General features: G+C 50.5%; 1 long non-coding RNA gene across 1 annotated transcript; it reads right to left on the bottom strand.

Annotated features, from left to right (window-relative positions):
• Window positions 1-19,312: 19,312 nt before the first annotated feature.
• On the bottom strand, window positions 19,313-21,261 carry LOC105506552. Its single transcript, XR_001000943.1, has 2 exons — window positions 21,189-21,261; window positions 19,313-19,839 (listed from the first exon to the last, which is right to left on the bottom strand). It is a non-coding gene; the product is annotated as an uncharacterized LOC105506552 (long non-coding RNA).
• Between the last annotated feature and the right edge of the window lie 2,669 nt (window positions 21,262-23,930).

Below are 23,930 nucleotides of genomic sequence, written 5' to 3'. Positions count from 1 at the left end.
TTCCCTGCTGTATAAATCCCTGATTTTAGTTGATCAGGGAGATGGATTTGAGACTGATCTCCCATCTCTTCATCTGCAGCACTGGATTAAAGGCTTCTTCCTTGGCAATACCTGCTGTCTTAGTGATTGGCTTCCTGCGTGGTGAGCAGCCAAACTAAACCTGACCCCTGGCATTTCAATAACAAAATGGATCATATACCAATTACAACTATGTAAAATTTGCTTATTTACCAAGCTATATGAGAAAACAGAAAAGTCCCCCAGGCAGGACAGAGCTGGACAGAGGCAGCCTGTGTCTCTGATCTAGACAATGCCCGTGAAAGGCCAGGCAGCCTGGGTCACCAACAGGTGAGGACTGAGTGGTACGATAGTGACTCAGGGCAAGCTGTTTTTGAGGCCTCTCCAGAGTCTCCCGGGAGCTGAGAGACCTAGAAACTGTCAGGTTTCCAGTGTGAGTACCGTTTTGTCCTCCAGTAAGCCAAGAAGCTGACCCTGCAAGAGGCCTTCCCAATTCGTATCATTCCGTCCACTCCCCTTGTCCTCAAGATCTAAGCAGACAGACATTTCTTTTAAAAATAATTTTAAAAAATTAGAGTGCATTATCCTCTGAGATTTTCTCCTCACTGGGGGAAGGCTGCCCTTTTCTCTGTGTTCCTATAACCCCGATTGCACCCTAACTTTGCACCCTGAACCCCAGGTTATTGATGAGTCTGTTGTCTTGCAACACCAGCACCCAGAAAGCAGCACATAAACACTGGCCCAGAGCTGGCAGAAACAAGGGGAGACCCAGCCAGGCAGAGGCGTATCCCACTACTGCCATCACCAACAATTAGTGATGATAACAATGATAATAGGTACCCCGTTTTGAGTCCCAGCTCTGTGACAGCCCTGTCCAGGAGACTGGCATGTGTCATTTCACTAAGGTTTCATGATGATACCACTAGGTGAACGTTATAATCCAAAATTATAATAGCAAGCAAACAAACTCAGAGGGGCCAGTAACTTGTCCAAAGGCACTCAGGTAGGAAGTGGCAGAGGTAAGAACTGATGCCCAGTGGCTACGATGGCAGGGCCGGCTCCTGTGCTCCATGTGGCGAGGCCTCCGGAGCAGGGACCACGTGGAAATAATCCCTTTTCTCTGTGCCGCTGGGGTCAGGAAGCCCCAAGACAGAGCCCAGCTCTAGTCACGCTTAAGGATGGAGCAGTGAAGGGGCTGGGTCTCACACAAGGCAGGGGGCTGAGAGCGGGCACAGGGGGCTGAGTGGAGTCCATGGGGAATCAAGGCAGGACTAAAACCCACCCGTGGGGTCGGGTCAAGTTAGGGGCCTACAGAGACCTCACAAGCGGGGTTAGGTGAAAGAGACCCAGCCAGAACCGGCAAGTGGCCACCCCAAACCCAATCCTGACTGTCATGGCCACACCCAGGCATGGGGAAGGGAGGGGACACCTGCCTACCACTGTCACCAGAATCTCAGGTTCACATGCAGAACCATCACTGGCCAGACCATGAGCAAAAGTGAACAAGGACACATCCAGAGCCCCCGACTGTCCCCAGCCAAATGGAAACCTCCCTTGGTCCCAGACCAGCGGGCCAGTCCATAGGGGTTACATGTCACCAGCAGCTGGGATGTGGTTAGCGCAGGCAGGGACATGTGGGAGCCCCTACGGCAAGGACAGCATCCACTCTGGTTCTTATTGCACCCCCCGGGTCAAAGCTGAGGCTGGTAGAGAGAGGGTGTCACTGAATGTCTGATGGGCAGGTGGGTGGATGAATGAATGAATGAATGAATGAATGAGTGGATGAATGCATGAATGAGTGGATGAATGAATGAATGAGTGGATGAATGAATGAGTGGATGAATGAATGAATGAGTGGATGAACGAATGAATGAATGAACAGCTTGCCAACAGATGATGCCAACTGACCCCGTCCAGGGCTTAACCAATGAGCAAGTGAGCCAAGGGATGAATTCCCTTCCCTTCCCCTCACCCCGCCCCTGCCTTCCCCGCGTCTGGCCTGGGACAGCCTGGGACATGGCTAGGTGGTTTCTCCATGGCAGGCCCCCAGTGGAAGCAGCTGCCCGGCGAGGCTGGAGAGGTCATACATGCACATCTCCCTAGCTCTCCCTCTCTGCTTCCCCGTGTGCCCCTCACTCCCACCCACTGGGGCAGGACCCTCTCATAAAACACAGCATGTCAGGGCTCTGCCTCGGGATCCACTTTCTAGAGAAGTCAGGCTGAGGCTGACAATCCCTCTGCAGGAACAGGGCTGTGAGCTTCGTGCTGGCAGGGGCTGCATCCCAGCTGTGAAGAGCCTCCCAGCACCCAACAGGGAGCATAGTCCATGCCTGGCAAGTGCCAGAGCAGGCTGGGCTTCATCCACAGCAGGAAAGTGTCAGGTGGGAAGCCACAGACAGCACAGGGTGGGAAAGCAGAGGGCAGGAAGCCCTTGTATCCCATGAATTGACTGCAGTAGGTGCTATAATTATCTCCATTTCACAAAGGAGGCTTGGAAGGGTTCGCCTCGGTCAAGGGTCACAGTTGGTGAGACAGGAACCAAGCTGTAACCCTGGCCCTGCCTGTCTGCCTGTCTGCCTGTCCACCTCTCCACCTGTCCTCCTGTCTTCCTGTCCACCCGTCTGCCTGTCCGCCTGTCCTCCTGTCCACCTGCCCTCCTGTCCATCTGTCCACCTGTCCATCTGTCCACCTGTCCGCCTGTCCTCCTGTCCTCCTGTCCACCTGTCTGTCTGTCCACCTGTCTTCCTGTCCACCTGTCCATCTGTCCTCCTGTCTGCCTGTCTACCTGTTCACCTGTCCACCTGTTTTCCTATCTACCTGTCCTCCTGTCTACCTACCCACCTGTCCTCCTGTCCACCTGTCTGCCTGTCCACCTGTCCATCTGTCCACCTGTTCCCCTGTTCACCTGTCCTCCTGTCCACCTGTCCTCCTGTCCACCTGTCCTCCTGTCCACCTGTTTCCTATCCACCTGTCCTCCTGTCTACCTACCCTCCTGTCCACTTGTCCACCTGTCTGCCTGTCCTTCTGTCCACCTATCCTCCTGACTCCCTGTCCTCCTGTCTGCCTGTCCACCTATCCACCTATTCTGTCCGCCTGTCCGCCTGTCCGCCTGTCCGCCTGCACAGCCCACGCTTTCAGCCTCGACATCTCACTAGGCGCCTTGCCTGCTGCTCATCCAAGTGGCCAGCATTGCCCGCAAGGTGGAGTTTCTTGGTTCAGGGCACCTTCTCTCAGCTCCCCCAGTGGGGTGGCAGTGAAGTCAGCTGCAGGAGGAGAGCCTGGACTCAGGGGTGGTGGCCACAGGCAGCATTTGTGGGGCAGACGGTTACTGAGACCCACTGGCAAATGACAGTCAAAGACACACGTGAGAGCAGCCTCCACGCGGAGTGCGGAACCGGCCTGCGTTCCAGGCACTTCTTAGAATGCCAAGCACACAGGCCGCACGGCCATTTGCAGGTGTTTGTGCATCATGGCCTCTTTGGTGCAGAGGAAACAAGGCCAAGAAACAGAACACACGGAGTCCATAACACAGCAGGGCTGCACCAACGAGAGGTCCACCTTGGCCGCAGGAAAATGAACCGTTTTAGCAGAGCAAACAGGCCCCCATAGCTCCTCAGCAGGATGAGGGACGCAAGGGCGGGATAGGCCCTCACTCCCATCCCCAAAGTGTTCTTTGGGTCACATTGATCCTGATGCCAGGGATGGTGTGCTGTTGATTCTGAGAGAAACGCAACATCCTCAGCCAAAATCACAGGCAGTAAAGATGACAGTGGAGTAGGCTGATGCCTCACCTGCACACACACAAAATAACATCCAAGCCCCAGAATTGTAGGGACCGGGGGGAAAGGGCCCAGGCAGTGCTCAGAGGCTGTGCTTCCCAAACTCTGCCTCCGCTCCTGGAGCTACACCCCAGGGGAAGAACGGGACACCGAATCCAGCTCAAATCAGGAAGGAGCTCTCCAGACAGAACAGGTGGGACAGGTGGAAAAAAACTCCAGTGATGCCCAGAGAGGAGTAAGGCACTTATCACAGCTTCGGACTCTAGAGCTGAGATTGGCAAACCATGGCCTTCCCCACCAGACACAGCCCGTGAGCTAAGAGTGGTGTTCACATCCTTACAGGGTTGGAAAGAGAAGATGGAAAATGAGAAAGAGAGTAAGAGGGAGAGAGAGAGGAAAAAGGAGAGGAAGGAGGAGGAGGAGAGGAAGAGACAAAGCCCAAATGTGGCCTGCAAAGCGTATCTAGCCCTGTACAAACCAGAAACACAAAGGTTTGTCTCTGTGACGTGGAAGGTAAGATGAGGCTAGAAACAGGTGCTGTTGAAGTCAGCAGCTTACAGGATAGAGAGCAAGAAAGCCTGGGAATACTGAAGCAAGGGGCTCACTCCCAAGTCCAGGGGCTCCAGAGAGGCCGGCGAGCCCCTTGTGGGGTGTGGGAAGAGAGTGAGGTGGGGTGCTTGGGAGCCCCGTTGCTCCATTCCACTGGGAAATGCTTGGGAGCTGCCCACATCCAGTTGTAGACGCAGTCTAGAGGTGATGCCACCCAACAGAGCCTCCTGCGATGATGGCAACAAGCCACATCTACCCGATATGGCGGACACAAGCCACACGTGGATACCAACCACCCGAAAGGCAGCTCATGCACCTGAGAAACTGAATTTTATTTTCATTTCATTTTCACTAATTTAATCTCTATGCGCTACGCGTGGCTGGAGGCTCCTGTATGGGAAAGTGCCATGCAGAGCCAGCTTGCCCAGACTTTGAAGTCCAGTTGTGACATGTCACTGTGTGGCCTTAGATGCACTGGCTCACCTCGCTGTGCCTCAGTTTCCCCTTCTGTAGAATGGAGGTAGTAACAGCGCCTGCCCAGGGTTGCTCTGAAGATGTGTGGGTCACTTCACATGGACCACTCAGAGCAGGTGGCACTTGGGGCACTCTGTGGCGCCACACACTGTTCTTGCTCTCGGCTCAGAGATGCAAGGGTCAAACTAACAAGCAAGCCAGGTCCTTGTCCTCAGGTAACTCCACAGTCTAGCAGAGGAACTGGATGCCAATCAGACCACCGGGCAAACAAATGTCAGATCATGACCGAGGCAGGGATGCTGGGTAGGACACGGGGATTGGCCAAGTGAGGGAGGCAGGGGCGCTGGGAAGGACACAGGGACTGGCCAAGTCAGGGAGGGAGAGGCAGGCACACCCGAGGTAGCGGTGCTTGGGTGGAGCCAGGAAGGAGTTGACAGACAAAGGAGAAAGGGAAGATTATTCAGCAGAACCACAGCAGGTACAAAGGCCGTGTGGTGGGAGTGACCGTGACCAGCACAGAAAAGGCTGCTGCTGCTTGAGGGCAGATCACACGGGGTGGGGTGGATTGGAGGCCAGAGATGGGGCTGGAGCTACACCCTGCAGGGTCTCAGGGCTGTGACAGGGTATTTTTTTTTTTTTTTTTGAGACGGAGTCTTGCTCTGCCACCCAGGCTGGAGTGCAGTGGCCGGATCTCAGCTCACTGCAAGCTCCGCCTCCTGGGTTCATGCCATTCTCCTGCCTCAGCCTCCCGAGTAGCTGGGACTACAGGCGCCCGCCACCTCGCCCGGCTAGTTTTTTGTATTTTTAGTAGAGACGGGGTTTCACCATGTTAGCCAGGATGGTCTCGATCTCCTGACCTCGTGATTCGCCCGTTTCGGCCTCCCAAAGTGCTGGGATTACAGGCTTGAGCCACCGCGCCCGGCCGACAGGGTATTTTCCTTCATCCTAAGGATGGTGGGAAGACACTGAGAGGTCCCTCACCCCCGCACACTTTTTAGTGATGTGCTGGGAATCCCTTCTCCAGGTGGACAGCATTAGGGTCTGTTCTTGGCTCTTCCCCAAACTGCACCTCTGCTCATGACCATCAAGGCTGAGAACATGTAGAGAGCACAGAGGGCTGAAACCCAGCAGGAACCCCCAGCCACAGCCTTGTCCATCCTCCCCACACCCCTTGAACCGCTGTGGACCCAGCATCGCCGGGCACTGCTCTCCTCCTGCACCCGGGGCATGAACTGAAGGTTCTTCTGAGCATGGCCTGAAGGAAACTGAGGACCACCAGAGCAGAGGGGACTCCACGAGGAGATGGGTGCAGGCCCCTGTGTGCCCAGCCAGTGTCAAGGTGCCCAGGGCCCCACCTCATTCATCTGAACAATGCCTGCTCTGCCCCCAGCTTGGCTGCCGGTCCCCACCTGGCTCCTCCACACTGCCTCTCCCAGCATCTCTGGCTCTGCAGCGCGTCTTTGGACTCTGAAAGCAGAACTGAAGGGTTGACGACATGGAGTCCCCAGAACCAGGAGCCCAGAGTAATTGCGCCCAATGAGCTGCCTCCCACCTCCCAGAAGCTCCTCCTGGGCACTCGGCAGGAGCAGAGGGTTGGCAGCAGCAGTGAGAGCAGTGAGGACCTGGTACTGCATGCTGGCTGCTGAAGCTGTGACTGGCCCAGAGCACTCAGGGAGGGACCCTGTGGCTGCTGCAGGGCACCCATGCAGGGACCCAGGCCAAGACCATGCAGAGGAGTGCGGCCGTGGGCCTGCCCCAGCAGAGGCTTGCTCGGGAGTCCACACTTGAGGATGGTGGTCTACGGGCCACCTCAGCACCTTCACTCCCATCCTGGGACCATCAGCCCACATAGTGCAATGCACTGTACCAGCCTAAGTGCCCCTGGAAAGGCCTCTGCTGGGTCACAACCAGCCTCACACTCAGGCTGTGTCTGTGCATATGAGTGTGTGCCTAAGGCGTGGACATCCTATGTGCACTGTGTTTGGGGTGTGATGTGGTTTGGCTCTGCGGCCCCACCCAAATCTCACCTCAAATTGTAATCCCTCTGTGTCGGGGGAGGCGCTTGATGGCAGGTGATTGAATCATGGGGGCTGACTTCCCCCTCGCTGGGAGTTCTCACAAGATCTGATGGTTTAAAAGTGTTTGGCAGTTACCCCTCACACCCCCTTGCTGCCGTGAAAGACGTACCTTGCTTCCCCTTTGCCTTCCACCATACCTGTAAGTTTCCTGAGGCTTCCCCAGCCATGCAGAACTGTGAGTCAATTAAACCTCTCTCCTTTGTAAACTACCCAGTCTCAGGTGGTTCTCTAGAGCAGTGTGAAAATGGACTAACACAGGGTGCATGTGAGTGTATGTATTGGCTTGGCTTGGGGTTAGGGAGGAAATGTAAGGAAGTCTACTCAGAAAATGTTTCTAAACATTCTTGTCGCCAGATGCCCCGGTCATCACAGTCCTCTTAAAAGTCACTGTAGGTAAAAAGTTCCTCCCCATGAATAGTTGTTTCATGTTATTGAATAAGGAGGGAGACAAACTGGGGCACTCACTGGGAGCTTGCTGGGCTGGGGCCAGCATACAGCAGCTTCCCAGCAAGCCTGTGAGTGCTGAGAGCACCATGCACACGTGCCCACCACACGGCAGCCCAGCTCCCAGCGCCAGCCACCTGCACTCGCCGCCACCTGCTGCCGTAACAGACTCACAGTGATTATCCCAGCGCTCTGGAGGCCGGAAGTCTAAGGGGTTTCCTTGGGCCAAAATCAAGGTGTGGGCAGAGCTGCATCCTTCTGAGGGCTTCGGGGAGAATTGGTTCCGATGCAGTTTTCTTGCTGCCGGAGGCTGCGGCCTTCCTTGCCTGGGAGCCCCTTCCATTTTCAAAACCAGCACCCAGCAGGTTTAGTCTCTTTCACCCCTCCCTCCTGCAAAAATGTTTGTGATTGTGTTGGACCCACCCAGATAAGCTGGGAGAATCTCCCAGTCAAGGCCAGCTGATTAGTAACCCGATTCCACCTGCAACCTCAACTCGCTGTAACACCGTGTAACCAAACGCACTCACAGGCTCTAGGGATCATGACAGGGCTGCCTTGGGGGCTGTTCCTCTACTGACCGCACCAACATTCACCCCTCCCCAGCAAGACATTTCTCTTTTGCACCCAGTACCCTTAAAAAATGGCTGAAGAGCAGAGCTTTGAATCCCATTGATCTTCAAGGCCTCTTAGCACCTGCTACGTACCCTGAGCTCAGCGATTCCCTCAGAATCTTCCATCTAACCCAACAGGCCCATGCTGAACACACACACAGGTGGGGTCCCAGCAGGTACAGGAGAAGAAGATGGCCCACTTGCCTCTTGGGGGGCCGTGAGCCAGAGCCCTGGGTGTGAACCCAGGATCCCCACCATAGGCAAAGGCCACCACCCTATGCCCTGTTTGCTTGGATTCAGAGTGGTGGTGACAACCATGCCTGTCAGGCCGAGCTGTCAAAAGCATCAAGTGAGAACACACCCACAGGCTGCTGGGCCAGAGAGTAGTTTTGGAAATGTTTCTGTTTCCGTATAGTTTATGAATCCAGTCGGGAAGGGCCTTTGGATGGTCCAGTCCTGGTCCAGGGCGGTGGAAGAAGAGGTGAGCACCGGCCTTTGCAGCCTCCCCAGTTCATCCTCCCCACGCCCGATGAGGCTCCGAGAGGTTGGGTTGCTGCCTCCATCCACCCAGGCCGCAGGTGGAGACTTGGATTGGAAGAGGCGCTGCTTCACTCCAGCATGCAGACACTGCTGGGTGAGTAGGTGAGAGCCTGCAGGAGCTCCAGGGTCCCAGGACTGAAGGTTCTTTTTCCCTTGTTCCTGGGGTGCGCTCTAGATACAGAGGCGATGCTATCAGCCTTTGCCCCACGTTCCCTCATCACCTACCGGCTGGATTCCCGGGGACTTGTCTGCGAAACAGAATCACACCACACTTATTTGGAGGAGCTGAAAGGTACAGCCAGACTGTGATGTGATTAATACCTTAATCTACAGACTCCAGGCTGGGAGCTGGGGGCCTTCACCCAGAGAGGGCTCTTGGGGTGGAGTCCGCCCTGCCTGAGGATGCTGGGAGCCTTCTGCCAGGCTGAAATCCCAGGATCAGAGCTTCAGGTCAGGCTCCGTCTCAGAGGAGATATTTTGGACACCTAAATCCCAGCTACATCCCAATGTCCCCGAAATAACCACCAGCTAGCACTTCTGAAAGTGCTGGCTGTTCTGTTTCCAATCAAACTGCCGCCATCTGACAGCTGGCCCGGAGGAGGAGGCTGTGGGAGCGTTCCGGGTCTCGTGGATCCAGGTCCACTTACCACAAATCCCTGGAAGCCTTTGAGCCCCGTTTTCCACATCAGATTTATAAGGACCCCAATGGTACAATGGGGTTTCTGAAAACTGAATTAAATAAAATAATCCAGACCTTTTTGAACAGCTTTGCCATTTAAAGCTTCCAATGAATGATGCACCGTGATGGGGGAAGGGAAGGTGGGGCTTCCAGGAGCACCCACCCACCTCTGAAGGCCAGGCTTGCCCTGGTCCGTCTGGGCACCAGCTGCTCTCTGACCTGGGATGTTCGTTTTCTCCTCTACCCACTCGCCCCCTCCACTGGGCGGCTTTCAAGATAAGCCTCAGCCCTCAACTGCAAACTCAACTCCTCGGGAAACTGCCTTGACTCCCCGGCCGACAGATGCTGTGTCCCTTCTCTGTGTTAATACCTGCAGTTCAGGGCCAGGCTCATGCCTGTGATCCCAGGGCTTTGGGAGGCTCAGGCGGGAGGATTGCTTGAGCCCAGGAGTTTGAGATCAGCCTGGGTAACATAGAGACCCCATCTCTAACAAAAAAGAAAAAAAATCTGCAATTCATCCATCGTATCTTATTCCATAATGTTTCTTATTCTGTTCATTCTCTGTGTTCTCTCTTCTGCTAGATATGTCTCGCCCCTCACTTGTCTTCACCTCCCTCTCTCCTCCCATCTTCCTCCCCCTTCTAATCTCTCTCTCTCTCTCTGTTTCTCTTTCTCTTGCCATCTCTCTCTCTGTTCCTCTATTTCTCTCTCTCTCTCTGTCTACACACACACACACACACACACACACAGCACTGGGCTTTACATGGGCAGCTCAAGAGGCTGACACAGCCCCAGTCACCCTTTCCCCAGGACTCACCCAGCTTCCCTTACCCCCAGCCCTGTGGGCGCTTCCCATGTGGTAGCGTGGAATATCAAAACAACGTGTACTCAAGGGTTGAGACTAAATAAAATTAACTGTTGCATCTGCTCCCATCAGGAGCGCTCCTGAGTGAAACTGACAGTTTCTTCTTCCTATGAATGTCTTCAGGTGCAGAACACACAGTGACCACTAGTGGGGATGTAGAGTCACCGCCAGCATCTGTTCTGGGGCACCCACAGTATTATCCACCGTTGCTATTGTACATCAGGGCAAATAGGGCACAGTGAAGAAGGAAAATAATACCTTAAATTATACCTTAGTATTAGTATAGTAGTATACCTAAGTATACTACATAGCAGTATATCGTAGTAGTAGTATACCTAAGGTATTATTTGAGTATTTTTGAGCACATGGACATTTGAGAAATGTCCTGGGGACCCCTGGGGTCAGCAGACCAGACTCAGAAGGTTGCTGCCCTAAAGACAGGGTTGGTTTCTCTGCTTTTACACGGGCCCTCTCAGTTCATTTCCCCCTGGAAATATGCCACAGGCTTCGTATCCGGAGACAATAAAGTGCCACAGCACTGTGTCCAGGCAACTCTCACGCCTTCCTGCCCCAGCATCCTGTCACCGCTGTGCTCATCTCTCTCCACCACCAGACGCCGGTGTTCCTTCAGTCCCTTCAGCGTGCTGCATTTGCTCCAGGTGAAGACCCTCGTCCTGCTATTCTCTAACCGAGCACTCTTTGCTCTCAGACTTTTCCCCACTTGGCTCCTCCTTCCACAAAGAAGCCTTTCCTGCCCTTGCATGCTCCTCCCACCCAGTCTCATTGCCTGATTTTGTTGTCCTTGCAGCACTTGTCACATCAGAAGTTTAGTCCTGGTTTGTGTGCATGTTGATTTTCCGTCTCTCCACTAAAATATAAGGTCCACGAGGGCAGGGATTCCTTCTCTCCAGGTAACTGCTGCGTCCTCAGTGCTGCAAACTGTGGGAGACCCTATTGGGTCCTCAGCAGACTTCTATGTGGTCATCATAAGCCAAGATGTAGGCTGGAGGTAGGGAGCCTCGTGGAGGGGAAGGGACGGTGTGCCACCAACCCCTCATCCTTCCCTTCTTCCTGCTGACACCTGAGTGGGAGTGGACGGGCCAGTCCAAGCAGATCTTACAGCCAAGGGGATGTGGAGCCCAGGGCATGGGGAAGCAGGATGCTGAAAGTTCTGGCCAGTGGCAATAGTTTAAATAGTTCAAAATGAAGGTGCAAGTTAAGTCAGGATTTCCTCTTCTGGTAAGGACAGACTACGCAATTACGACCAATTCTCCAACTGAACACAATAAACATATTTGGGCAAAAATATCTTCTTAAAATTGGTTACAGAACTAATAAGATAGTGAAAAATGTACAGGCCAGAATCACAGGAAAATGGGGGCCAAGCCTTCCATGTGTGGCTGCTTTACTCCTGGGGGCACTTTGCTGATACCACGGGGATCAATAGAGGGGCCAAAAGACAGCAGTGCTTTCACAGCCATGTGGGGTCCCAGACAACAGGGAAGGCCCCGGTGAGGCCCCCTGGTTTTAGTTGAGACACCGAAGGGCTGAATGTGAGGAGTGGTGAGGAACTAGAGCAGACAAACCTTCTCAGGAAATGGAAGTGACATCTTATCATTTCAACACCTGGGGGTGAGTTGAGACGATTTAGACCTCAAGTGCTAAAAAGCAATGGAAAGAAATGTAAGCCATCTCTGAAAGAAGATAATATCATTCTAAGGCTTAATTGATTCTCCCAAACAACTTTTAAAACACAACATTGGGCACAATAACCATGCATACAAGGAGTCAAAACAATATGAACGAAACCAGCAGAAACAACAGACAATAGAAGTAATCACAGGGACTCTAGCTATTGGAGTCATCCATACATACTTCTGAATAACTATGTTTATAATGTTCAAGGAGATAAAGGAAAAATTAGAAATTTCAGTACATCAATGAAAATTTTAAATGGAAATTCTAATACTGAAAAATCGAATCAGCAAAATAAAATTAAGTGGATGGATTTAAAAGCATAATCTGCTGAAGAGAAAATTAATGAAATAGAAAGTCAAAATAAAATGTCTGGAATAAAAAAATAGAGCTACAACATGATGGAAAACATAGAAGAATGGGTATGAAATAGAAAGGACATAAGGAATAGGTTTAAGAGCCTTGTAATTGCAGTCCCAGAAGGAGCTGGGAGGCTAGGTAGGTCAGAAAGAAAATTTGAAAAGGTAATGGCTGAGAAATTTTAAAGCTGATGAAAGACTTCAAGCACAGAAGCAAGGAATCTTATAACTCCTATCAAACAACAAACAAACAAATAAATAAAAGAAAATCCCCACCAAGCTATATCAGAGCAAAACTGCTGATAACCATAAAGAAAGAGGATTTTTTTAATTAGAGAAAAAGACATATTATCTTCAAAGAGCAACTATTAAAATAATAGCTACTTCTCAACAGCAACAATAAAAACTAAAACACAATGAATGATATCAAGTGCTGAAAAGGAAATAAGGGCCAACCAAGAATGTTATATCCAGTGAAAATATTCTTTTAAAATTAAGGTTATGTAAAGAGAATTTTCATACAAACAAAACAGAGAATTTATCACCAATGATCACACTAAAGGAAATACTAAAGATTGTTCTATAGGCAGAACAAAAATGATCCCAGGTGAAAGGTAAGAGATGCAAAATATAGAAGGAACAAAATGAGTGTGTGTGTGTGTGTGTGTGAAAATAATGCCTCATTGGGCTTAAAATAGACAGAGAATTAAAATCTACAACAGCAATGCCATACAAGAAGAACATGATAAATGGACCTCATGTGTTTTTAAGCCCTTAATTGTCCAGAAAGAGGGTAAAATAACAACAAAAATTTTTTTTAATAAGTCAAGGATGCTTATTGCAATATTCAGGGCAACCACTAAAAGAATGTTCAAATAGTCTAAAACTTTCAAGTTAATGGTGGTAAATAATAAAATACATAACCCATAAAACGCAATCTGGGAGAGGAAGAGAAAACAAAATAGGGAAAATTGAGACAAATAGGAAACACGTCATATATTTAAACCTAAATGGTCATTCATGACATCAAGTCATTACATCAAATGCATAAGCACTCATGTCTCCAGTTAAATATGAAGACTCTGCTGCATTAAAAAAAAATCAAGACTCGGCCAGGCGCAGTGGCTCACCCCTGTAATCCCAGCCCTTTGGGAGGCTGAGGTGGGTGGATCACGAGGTCAGGAGATCAAGACCATCCTGGCTAACACGGTGAAACTCCGTCTCTACTAAAAATACAAAAAAGTTAGCCGGGCGTGGTGGTGGGTGCCTGTACTCTCAGCTACTAGAGAGGCTGAGGCAGGAGAATGTTGTGAACCCGGGAGGCGGAGCTTGCAGTGAGCCAAGATCACGCCACTGCACTCCAGCCTGGGAGACAGGGTGAGACTCTGTCTCAAAAAAAAAAAAAAAAAAAAGAAAAATCAAGACTCAGCTATATGCTGTTGACAAAAGACATTTCATTATGACAAAGATCAAGGAAAAAAAAACCACACACACATATATATAAAATGTAAACACCTACCAAAGTTGGTTTTTCTTTTAGATGTGGAACTATGTTTATATTAGATAAAATAGGTTTTGGGGGCATAAAAAGGAATACTTCATAATTAAATTTTCAATGCATTGAGAAGGTTTTAAAAATATAAATTTATGTGCACTAGTAACAGATGCTCGAAACATTTAAAACAAAAATTGATAGAACTATAATATAGAGATAGAGATAAACAAACCCACAGTCAATTGGGATCTCTTAATACATGTCTTAGTAACTGACAGAACAAGCAGAAAAACAAAATCAGTCAAGATAGAGGAAATTTGAAGAACATGAATAACAAAATGGAACTAAGAAATATATATAGAATACACTACCCAACAAATAAACTATATTTTCAGGAACTCACATCAAACACCTGCAAAACTGCATGACATGTTGGAGCATCAACAAAGCCTTCACAGCTCTCAAAGGGAAGAAACCATGTCTTTTCCACTATGACAATTCTAGAAAATGAGAAACAACCGTCTCACTTTTGGCAGAGCCTGGGAGGAAGCCATGGCCACCCTAGGATGGGATGGGAAGAAATCCGCCAAAGGCTGCATGTGGCCTGCAGGATCCCTGCAGAACTGCTGGGCACTCCAGATGCAGATGGCACCTGCACTCAGTCATAAGCTCTTCCCAGTGTGTGCCAGCAAGAAGGGCGGGGCCGAGGGGAGCCACCTGGATGGTGCGGCCCAGTGACAGACAGCTGGAGAGGACGAGACCAAAAAGCAGTCGCCTCCCCAGGCCTCTGTGCACGGCAATCAAGAGCTCCCTTCCCATTCACAAGAACAAGGTAAGACTCCACTGACTGGGAAAGTGGAGGAACAGAGGCTATTTACCATTGGCTGAGGGGCAGGAAAAGTCCTCGGCCCAGAATCCCATAAGGCAAAGATGTGATTCCCCCTCCTGGAGGAGAGAAAGAAAACTTTCTCCTTCCTAAGACCTGTCACAGACACCAGGCAGAGTTCGCCTGCCACAGGGGAGGGGCCAGAGGGCCAGAATGCAGCAAGGGTCTCACCCCAAGCTCTCTCCAGTGGTCAGTGGGGGTGACCCAAGCAGAGGGACAGGGCGGTGGCAACAATACCTCTTTGGGCTCTCAGATGCAGGGCTATCTCCTTAGAGTTCTCTCTCCGATCCCTCAAAATAGGCCTCGGTCCCCGGACTCCCTTCTGTCCCTACAATGTCATGAAATCATTCTGACCATTCACCTGTTGCCCCTTTCCTGTCCTCAGCCTCTGCTGGAACAAGACCCAGAGTGCAAGGACTCACCTGGTGTCCCGTCTGTCCCCTGAGACAGGCTCTACAACCACCTCACGAATGAAGGCCTGGGAACTGCCACTACCTACCATGAAAGGGCTAGTTATTAACTACCTACTGTTTGCCAGGCATTGGATTTGCCCCTTAACCCACACAAGGACCCCATGAGATCAGTATTTTTATTTGAATTTGTAGAAGAAGGAACTAGGGCTCGGGGGGCTGGCACAGCTGCTGTGTGGAGAACTGAACCCTGCACCTGGCCTCGCCTCTGGCCCCTCAGACCTACAGAAGCTCCCATGTTGCCCTGCCTCTTCTGGGAGGAGAGAGGACCTGGGTGGGGCTCATGATTCATCACACTAAGAGTCGTCGCTGTGGCTCCCCAGACGGGGCCTGCAACCCACATCTTGGGCATGAGGGCGAGACAGCCCCAGGGAGGTCCCGGCCCAGGCCAGCCCCAGCACCCCCGCCTCCTCACTGTGGTTCTGGGCCCCTTCCCAGCCTCACAGAGAGGCTGCTTCCTGAGAGAGCACACACAGCCCTTAGTGTTCCCAAGCCAAGCCCCCTCCCCAGTTCCCTTAAGAGCACCCCCTCCTAGTGCCCAGTCGGAGCCAGGGTAAGCAGTCACCGCCACTGCCTCTCAATCAGCCACGACAGACAGCCTCACTGGCCTCCTGGCATGAGACCACAATTAGCAGACCCGAGTTTACAATCTAAATAAACTCCTCTTTAATGAGAATACTTTTCCTTTCATTATTTTATGGGCAGCCAGTTAGAGTCACTTAGTAAAAATCATTTTAAATAGCAATAAGGCTACCATTGCTGGTGGGGGGTGATGAAGGCCGTGGGCCCTGAGCATCCCGTCAATGCTTTGAACTTGACAGGAAGAGCCAGGCCTCCTTGGGCAGCCCCCTGCATGCTAGGGAGGGTCTAAGGCCAAGGATGCCAGCAGAGGCAACCCAGCGAAAGTGGGGAGCCCAGGAACAACGGGGCCGGAAGCGCAGCGAGAGGACAGCTGACCCGTCTTCTGCCCCCACAGTCCAGCTGGGGAGAGAGGCTTGGGGAGAGGAGGGGCCCCATAGATGACCACGTCAGAGCCAAGGCCTGGGAAAAGCAGGAGGAGGAGGAAGGGGACAGCGGCCTCGTTGGTGGTGGCAGTGTCCTGTGGCAGGGCACTTCCTCACCCCAACTACAGTAGCAATGTAACGGCCCCAGCGGTCATGGGTGCTCACATTCAGGTACCTCTTCTCTGCACCAGGCGGGCTCTGAGCCCTCCATGCAACACCTCATTGGACACCTGCAACAACCCTTTGAGGTGGGGAGTGAGAAGATTTCCCTCTCACAAAGGAGGAAGTGAGGCACAGAGAAGTATAAAAGTAGAACGTTAAATCCACCCCGAGGGCAAGTTAAGGTGGAAGAGGATCTGGGATCTCTACGTCCTGCCCTGAGTCAGTGTCCAGAGGACCCCGGGGACCCCAGAGAGACCACACCATCCACAGGGACAAGCCAGGCAAAGGGACGCTTGACCAAAGCTAGGGGTTTACTCCAAGTTTCACATGATCTTCCGTGGAGCCTGCCCTTTACAGACGTGGGGTGGGGTTGTGGGGGTCAGAGCTTCAGACACACGTAACTCCCTCCTCCCAGCCCCATCCGCAGAAGCAGTGCCATGGCCAGAATCCAGAGAAGTGGGCTTGAAGAGGGAGCTTGGACAGCCCTGGGCAGGCAGCACCTTGAGGACCAGGACAGGCAGGAACTCGGACCCAAGTGGGAACAAGCTGCTGCCCATGGGAAGAGAACCCTGGACCACTCTCAGTGTGGCTATTGCTTCCTCACTGGGCCCCCTGTCCTCAAGTCACAGAACCCTGGTTTGAAAGCAGTGCCCAGGCCAGGCGTGGTGGCCCATGCCTATAATACCAACATTTTGAGAGGCTGAGGCAGGTGGATCACTTGAGGTCAAGAGTTCAAGACCAGCCTGGCCAACATGGCAAAACCCCGTCTCTACTAAAAATACAAAAATTAGCCGGGCATGGTGGCGCATGCCTGTAATCCCAGCTACTCAGGAGGCTAAGGCAGGAGAATCACTTGAACCCAGGAGGCGGAGGTTGCAGTGAGCCAAGACCGTGCCACTGCACCCCAGGCTGGGCAACAGAGTGAGACTCTGTCTCAAAAACAAAGCAAAGCAAAGCAAAGCAAAGCAGGCAGTGACCACCCTCAAAGTGCAGCCAGGAAAGGGGACAGGCAAATTGGACCCCAGTCAAGCGTGCTGGCCACAGCACGCTTCTCAGTGACCTTCAGTGCCAAGATTGTGGAGACGAGACACATGCAGATTCTGACCCGCAGATTCTATGACCACTACAAGGTAGTTCTTGCCTAATGCCAGGATGTTCGGGGCTTTCTGTTACATGACAGCAGGTAACAAGAAAAGTTGCCAACTACGTGATGATTTCTGATATGGTTTGGCTGTGTGTCCCCACGCAAATCTCACCTTGAATTGTAATAATCCCCACGTGTTGTGGGAGGGAATTGAATCGCAGGGGCAGGTTTTTCCAGTGCTGTTCTCGTGATAGTGAGTACGTCTCCAGATCTGAAATCTTTTATAAAGGGCAGTTCCCCTGCCTACGCTCTCTCTAGCCTGCCGCTGTGTAAGACACCCCTTTACTCTTCATCTCCTGCCACGGTTGTGAGGCCTCCCCAGCCATGTGGAACTGTGAGTCCATTAAACCTGTTTCCTTTAGAAATGATCCAGTCTCAGGGATGTCTCTATTAGTAACATGAGAGCCAGCTAATACAATTTCTGAATGGCAGGATTTTCTTTCTTTCTTTTTTTTTTTGAGATGGTTTCTGTCACCCAGGCTGGAATGCAGTGGCCTCTGCCTCCCGGGTTCCGGCTATTCTCCTGCCTCAGCTTCCTGGGTAGCTGGGATTACAGGCACATGCCACCACGCCTGGCTAATTTTTTTGTATTTTTAGTAGAGACAGGGTTTCACCATGTTGGCCAGGCTGGTCTCGAACTCCTGACCTCAGGTGATCCACCCACCTCAGCCTCTCAAAGTGCTGGGATTACAGGTGTGAGCCACTGTGCCCGGCCTGAATTTTTAAATAATTAGTAGCAAGCATTTATATGCCACAACAGAACCATTACTTATTACAAATGCTCTTACTGCTACGTCGTGCTCTACACCACAAAGCTGATTTCACCCAAGTTACACCTCTCAAAATCCACATTTTCATATTCTGAGTTTGCTTAAAATCAGGTGCAGTGGCATGAGATTGGCATCCCCCTGGAGGCAGTCGGTCCGGGGCCAAGGGGAGCGGCCCACAGAATCATGCCCTGGGTGGACATTGTATTGCTGATGAGGACAAATTGACCAGTTTGGCAATCCATGCAGCCTGGGTTCTCCAGATAATTGTTTATGTTCCAAACCATTTTGTACCATGCTCAGCCAGACAAAAGCTTCGCGCCTCTGCCAGTTCGGGTATGCAGGGCCTAATTTCCTGAAAAATCAGTTTGGCCGGCTGGTGTATGGCAATGCCCTTCCAAGGGAGAGCTCTCCAGGCTTCTGTTATTCAAGAAACACTGTCACTCAGCTCTGGAATATCACCCTAATTAAAAACCTCTCTGCTCCAAATAGCTCCCTTTACTTAAGGCTGTTACTTTCCATAATCACACGCACACACACACACACACACACACACCACACGACAAAAAAAGCTGCTACGAAGTCACTTTTTTTATACAAGACCCATATGTCTGAACTCTACCCTGTTAATGAGGCCTATCCAAAAACAAAACACAGAACCCTAAATGGTATAAATCTGTGAGTTCTTAGAATGACAATAAATATCACCAAAGTATGTTTACCAATACATGTCTTAGTAGGCCAGGTGCAATAAAGAGATGCATGAGGATCATCAGGAGATTTGATAAATAAGCTCAAAATAAAGGAACCAAGTGCAAATGGACTTGCTTTATGTCTCAAGGCATTTTTCTGCAGGCTTTCAAGAGCAGAAAGCAGCAAGGCTGAAATCTAGGATAGCATATCGCCTAAAACCATGGGCTATGAACTCAGGCGCCATGGCCGGTTCAACTCCTCCTCCTCGTGGCTGCGTGGCCTGGGGCAGGTTACATAACCATCTGTACCGAGGGACTGAATCCTGGGACCGTGTTGATGATTCCACGAGACAACCTATGCAAGGCTCTGAGCAGAGAGCTCGGCTCACAATAAGCACGCAATGAATATTAGCTGGTAATGATCTCATCCGATTTCACATTTAGCCAGCAGGGAGCGAGCGTCCCTATCCTGGAGCAACCCAGCCAGCGCTGTGCCAGAACCAGCTTGCACCGACTCTTCCAGGATCAGCATTCAGCAGCATCGCTGTGGTTGCTTGAAACAGCCCATAGTGGGAGTGTTTACACCAAGAAAATCAGCAAATGCCATCAATCAAGACCGTTTTGTTTTTTTCACGGAGTGGCTGTTAAACATTCACCAGCACACCCCCGGGCCCAAGAGAAGAAAGATGAATGGGAACCACGTAAAGGACAACAAGGGTTGGGGTGGGTGAGGAGTATGGCCTAGATGATGTGATCTTCGAATGTCATTCACTCCTTCTTCAAGCCTATTGGATGCCGTGTAATGCAGGGAAGGGCGTGGGCTGCAGAGCTGGAGCTGGATTTGAATTCTCTCATTTCAAGGATGGGAGATCTGAGGCCCACACTGAGGCTGGACCTGCTCAAGATGAGAGTTACAGACGGCAGAGACACGGCTCAAACTCAGCTGCTCTCACTGCTTGGTGGCCGCTCACCTCATCAAGGGGCCAGTCTCATCAGCTGACCCTGACCCTGAAGTCAAAGTCTAAACAGTGCGATTCACTGTTGCAGTGGTGTGTCTGGGAGGCAGTCTTACAGCATATGCTCCCTCAGTTGTACTTCTGGTCTTGAGCTTTGTGTCTTTCTGTAAAACTAAACCAAACAATAAACACTTGAAGCCCCCAGTGAGCCCATGTTGTCAAACCCTATTGGAAAACAGGTTTTCTTAAAAAAAGAGAAGAAGGTCAGGCGCAGTGGCTCATGCCTGTAATCCCAGCACTTTGGGAGGCCAAGGCAGGCAGATCACCTGAGGTCAGGAATTTGAGACCAGCCTGGCCAACATGGGGAAATCCCATCTCTACTAAAAATACAATAAATAGCCAGGCGTGGTGGCACATACCTGTAATCCCAGCTACTCGGGAGGCTGAGGCAGGAGAATTGCTCGAACCTGGGAGACAGAGGTGGCAGTGAGCCGAGATCACATCACTGCACTTCAGCCTGGGTGACAGAGTGAGACTCTGTCCCCAAAAAATAAAAAAATAAAAAATAAAAGAAGACGAAGAAAAAAGCTTACATTGATTTCCTCATACATTTGCACAAGCTACAGAACTTGGTTCTTTTATTTTCATTTGGAAACAAGTTGAAACAGCCCTCCAAATTAAGAAAACAACTTTACAAATTCAAGTTTTATGTTCTCTTATTTCAGAAATATTCATGGCCTCAATATGTCTCTCCTAAGTACTTATATAAAAACATTTTTCTCTTTCATTTGCCAATTTTTAAAGATTTTTTTCACTCTACTTACAACAAAGCAATCATTTCAAATTAATTAAGTTTTCATTAAGATGTATTATTGTAATGTCCCAGGTACTGAATAGTGATTTTGTGTTCTGAGAGAACAAGCCTGAAAGAAAAATATTATAACTTTTGCAAGTAGACAATTTCAACCCAATTCCTTCCTCCGGCATGAAGCACAGGGGGTTTGCATACAGTAGGTTGAAAGAATAACTAGCAATAATAATTATCAGTGACATGAATCAGGAGAGTACATTTACAGAGGACTTTCAGAAGTGCACAGCTATTTTGCATATGTTATTCCATTTCGTTCCAAGCATTGTTCCATGTAGACCTGTTTATCTCTCTATTTATTTTTATTGAGAAAACCAAGACCCAGAAATGTGAGGTCACTCACCAAAGGTCACACAGTCTCAAGATGCAGAGCTGTCATTTGACCCTGAGTCTTTCCACCTCCAGATGCACCTGAGCGTGGAGTGTGCAGGGGGAGGTGGGGTCTGGGTCCCGGAAGGAGATGAGGATCTCCTCACTCTCCCTTCCTGACTTGTTTATTCTCCTTTCGAAGCACAGTTATTTTCTTTGCAAGACCAACGAGCTCGATTCAAAATCAGAGTCATTTTAACGTTTTAAAAACATCAAGTAGAGCTTCGAAAATTCAAGCACTAGAGGGAAAAAGAATTCTCAAGTTATTTAGAAAGAAAATTTACCTTGATTCTGAGGGTCCTTGAGCTTTCTGCTTTTTGCTCCTTTTTTGGGCTATGCTGAGTGGGGGCCGTGGCTGTGGTGGGAAATTGAGAGCTGCATGAGATCTCTAGATGCTTCTTAGCCCCTCAGCGCCACAGAGAAAAGAGGAAAACACTCATCTGGATGATCCGTGTCTTGCAGACTCAGTCTCGAACCCTTTGGGGTGAGAATTCTGAGGCCTGGGGGCATTTATGAGGGAAGCCACACAGAGCGTTGGCCAGCGGGACGAACAAAGGAAGCCAAACCGGGCTCTTTGGTGCGAAAATAAAATAAATTCCTATTTGTTGATATGGTTTGGCTCTGCGTCCCCACCCAGATCTCAAGTTGAATAGCAATCCCTAACGCTGGGGGAGGGACTGAGTGGGAGGGGCTTGGATCATGTAGGTGGAGTTCCGTGTGCTGTTCTCATGATAGTGAATGAGTTCTCGTGAGATCCAGTGGTTTAAGGGTGTGCGGTACTTTCCTCCTCATGTGCTCTCTCTCGCTCTGTCCTGCCACCCTGTGAAGAAGGTTCTTGCTTCCCCTTTGCCTTCTACCATAATTGTAAGTTTCCCGAGGCCTCCCAATCATGCTTCCTGTTAAGCCTGCAGAACTGTGAGTCAATTAAACCTATTTTCTTCATAAATCACCCAGTCTCAGATAGTTCTTTATAGCAGTATGAGAACGGACTAATGCACTTGTTCATTATTGAGTGCTGTGTTCTTGCTCTGGGTCCCTGTCTTCATTTTCCACCTTATTTCCTTCTCCACGGCTCCCACGCCCTCTCCCCCATCCCATCCTATTACTGTGCCCAATGCCATCATCTTTGCTCTCAGAGTCCCACCAGCAGGGCCAAGGTTCCTCCCTACCCAACCAGCATGCCATCAACACACTTCCTAACATGATTCCCTCTGTGCCAGTCTGTCTCCCTCTAGCTCTTTGCTTGTGCCATTTTCTCCAACTAGAACAGAGAGCAGTAACAGGGAAAGGAAGAGCATGGCTGATAGAGCATGCTCACTGGAGCCAGTAGCCATGAATTAACCCCCACTGGGGCATTACTGCTCTCGCCTTGGGCATGGCAATCAGCTCTCTGGTCTTCACTGGTAATACCCATAAGAAAACCACCTCACAGGCTCAGGATAACACACTGACATGAATCCTCTTAGCTGGCACTTGGTCCACACTGACAGGACAAAGGTCATCATTGTGTGCCTGACACTACTCCATTAGTGCTGGGTGAGCCCCTCACCCTTCCCAAAGGATGTGGAATTGAGCCCAGGAATGGGTTCATATCTCCCAGAGGCTGGACTTGTACCTATAGGATCAGGAGCCACAGGAGGCTGCAGGGGAACAGAGGCAAGAAAACCTCAGTGGAAGGAGGAATAGAAGCTGGTGTGCAGGAAGAGCAGGGAGATGGAGAGAAACTTTGGTCACTTCTGATTCTGATCCCATCCCTTCCCGAGGTCCCATCCACGTTCCTGCCCTCACCACATAGGACACTCCACAAACCCCATAACTGCCTCTTACTTCTCCTTTACTCTGATCCAAGGACCCATGTTTGTTTCTGCTATTTGTGAGCAGATGATTTCAATTAACATCATAACGAGGGCAGCCAGTGGAGTGCCTGTCACATGATTGGGGCTCAGTGACCACAGCTCCTTCCACACCCCACTTCCAGCTTCCGCAACTGGAATCAGACCACTCAGCCAGCGTGACCTTGGCCCTAAATGGAACTATCGCCCCTGAGCAAGGTTCCCATGGGGCTCCAGAACCGACCCTGCAAACCTCTGTGCCCTACTAGCTTTTGAAGAAACTGCACTCTTGTAAGAGGTGGCTCCAAGGACTCTGCAAAAGTGTACAGATTACCCAGAGCCTGCAGCAGTGAGGGAGGGAGCAGAGGAGAGGTGCAAATGGAGCCTGGGCACCAGCAGGGAGGCTCAGGTGCTTGCACCTTCATGAGTTGCAGATCACCTGGCTGAGTGCCCTCCTCCCTCACCTCCTGCTATCCGGGGTCATGTCCATCCTGCAGTCCTGCCTCCACTGCACCCTCAGCATGATCTGTGCTGCAGGCTCCAGCCAGAGCTCTCCAGTGCACCCAGAGCTGCTGGGCTGAGATGACAGGCCACCACAGGCCAGGGTCTGAGCTAGGGCCCTCAGCACCCTACCTTCCCAGGGCAATGCTGGCTGTCAGAGACACTGTTCACCCTTCAAAGTCATGGCCCATTGGCTGAGATGAAATCCACAGAATTTATGCTCCTTGATTCCTGATGACATTATTTAAAGTGCCTGTGATTTATCACTAACCCAATATGCATTGTCATTTCTAAGTAATTACAGAAAATATTGTGATCTAAATACTATTACATCAGGAACACAACTCGGAATAAATACTGCCTCTACCTTCAGTCAGCTCAGTAATGTGAATCGATACCTACTGATTTTTTGAATGTGAACATGTTGAGAGGTCTTGAATTCCCATCACTGCGGCTGGGTCATATATCCTCCTTCGTTAGAGAATGAGGGGCCCTCAGGCAGCCTGGTCTCCCTCACACACTTCTGCAGGTGCAGACTTTCCTGCAGGTCCTGTGGGCTGGTGCCCCTTAGGGGTCAGCAGGGCACTCAGGGTCCCAACAGAATGAGTTCAGCCACAGCCTCTGCCTGAAATGTGCAAAATCAGCTTTCTCCCAGACAGCCTTCATCAAATAATATATTTATGCAAATACATG

This window comes from Colobus angolensis, unplaced genomic scaffold, assembly GCF_000951035.1.
Source record: "Colobus angolensis palliatus isolate OR3802 unplaced genomic scaffold, Cang.pa_1.0 Scaffold138, whole genome shotgun sequence".
Taxonomy (NCBI): domain Eukaryota; kingdom Metazoa; phylum Chordata; class Mammalia; order Primates; family Cercopithecidae; genus Colobus; species Colobus angolensis.
The sequence above is the reverse complement of the archived record's forward strand: the minus strand, read 5'-3'. Positions and strand labels throughout refer to the sequence as shown.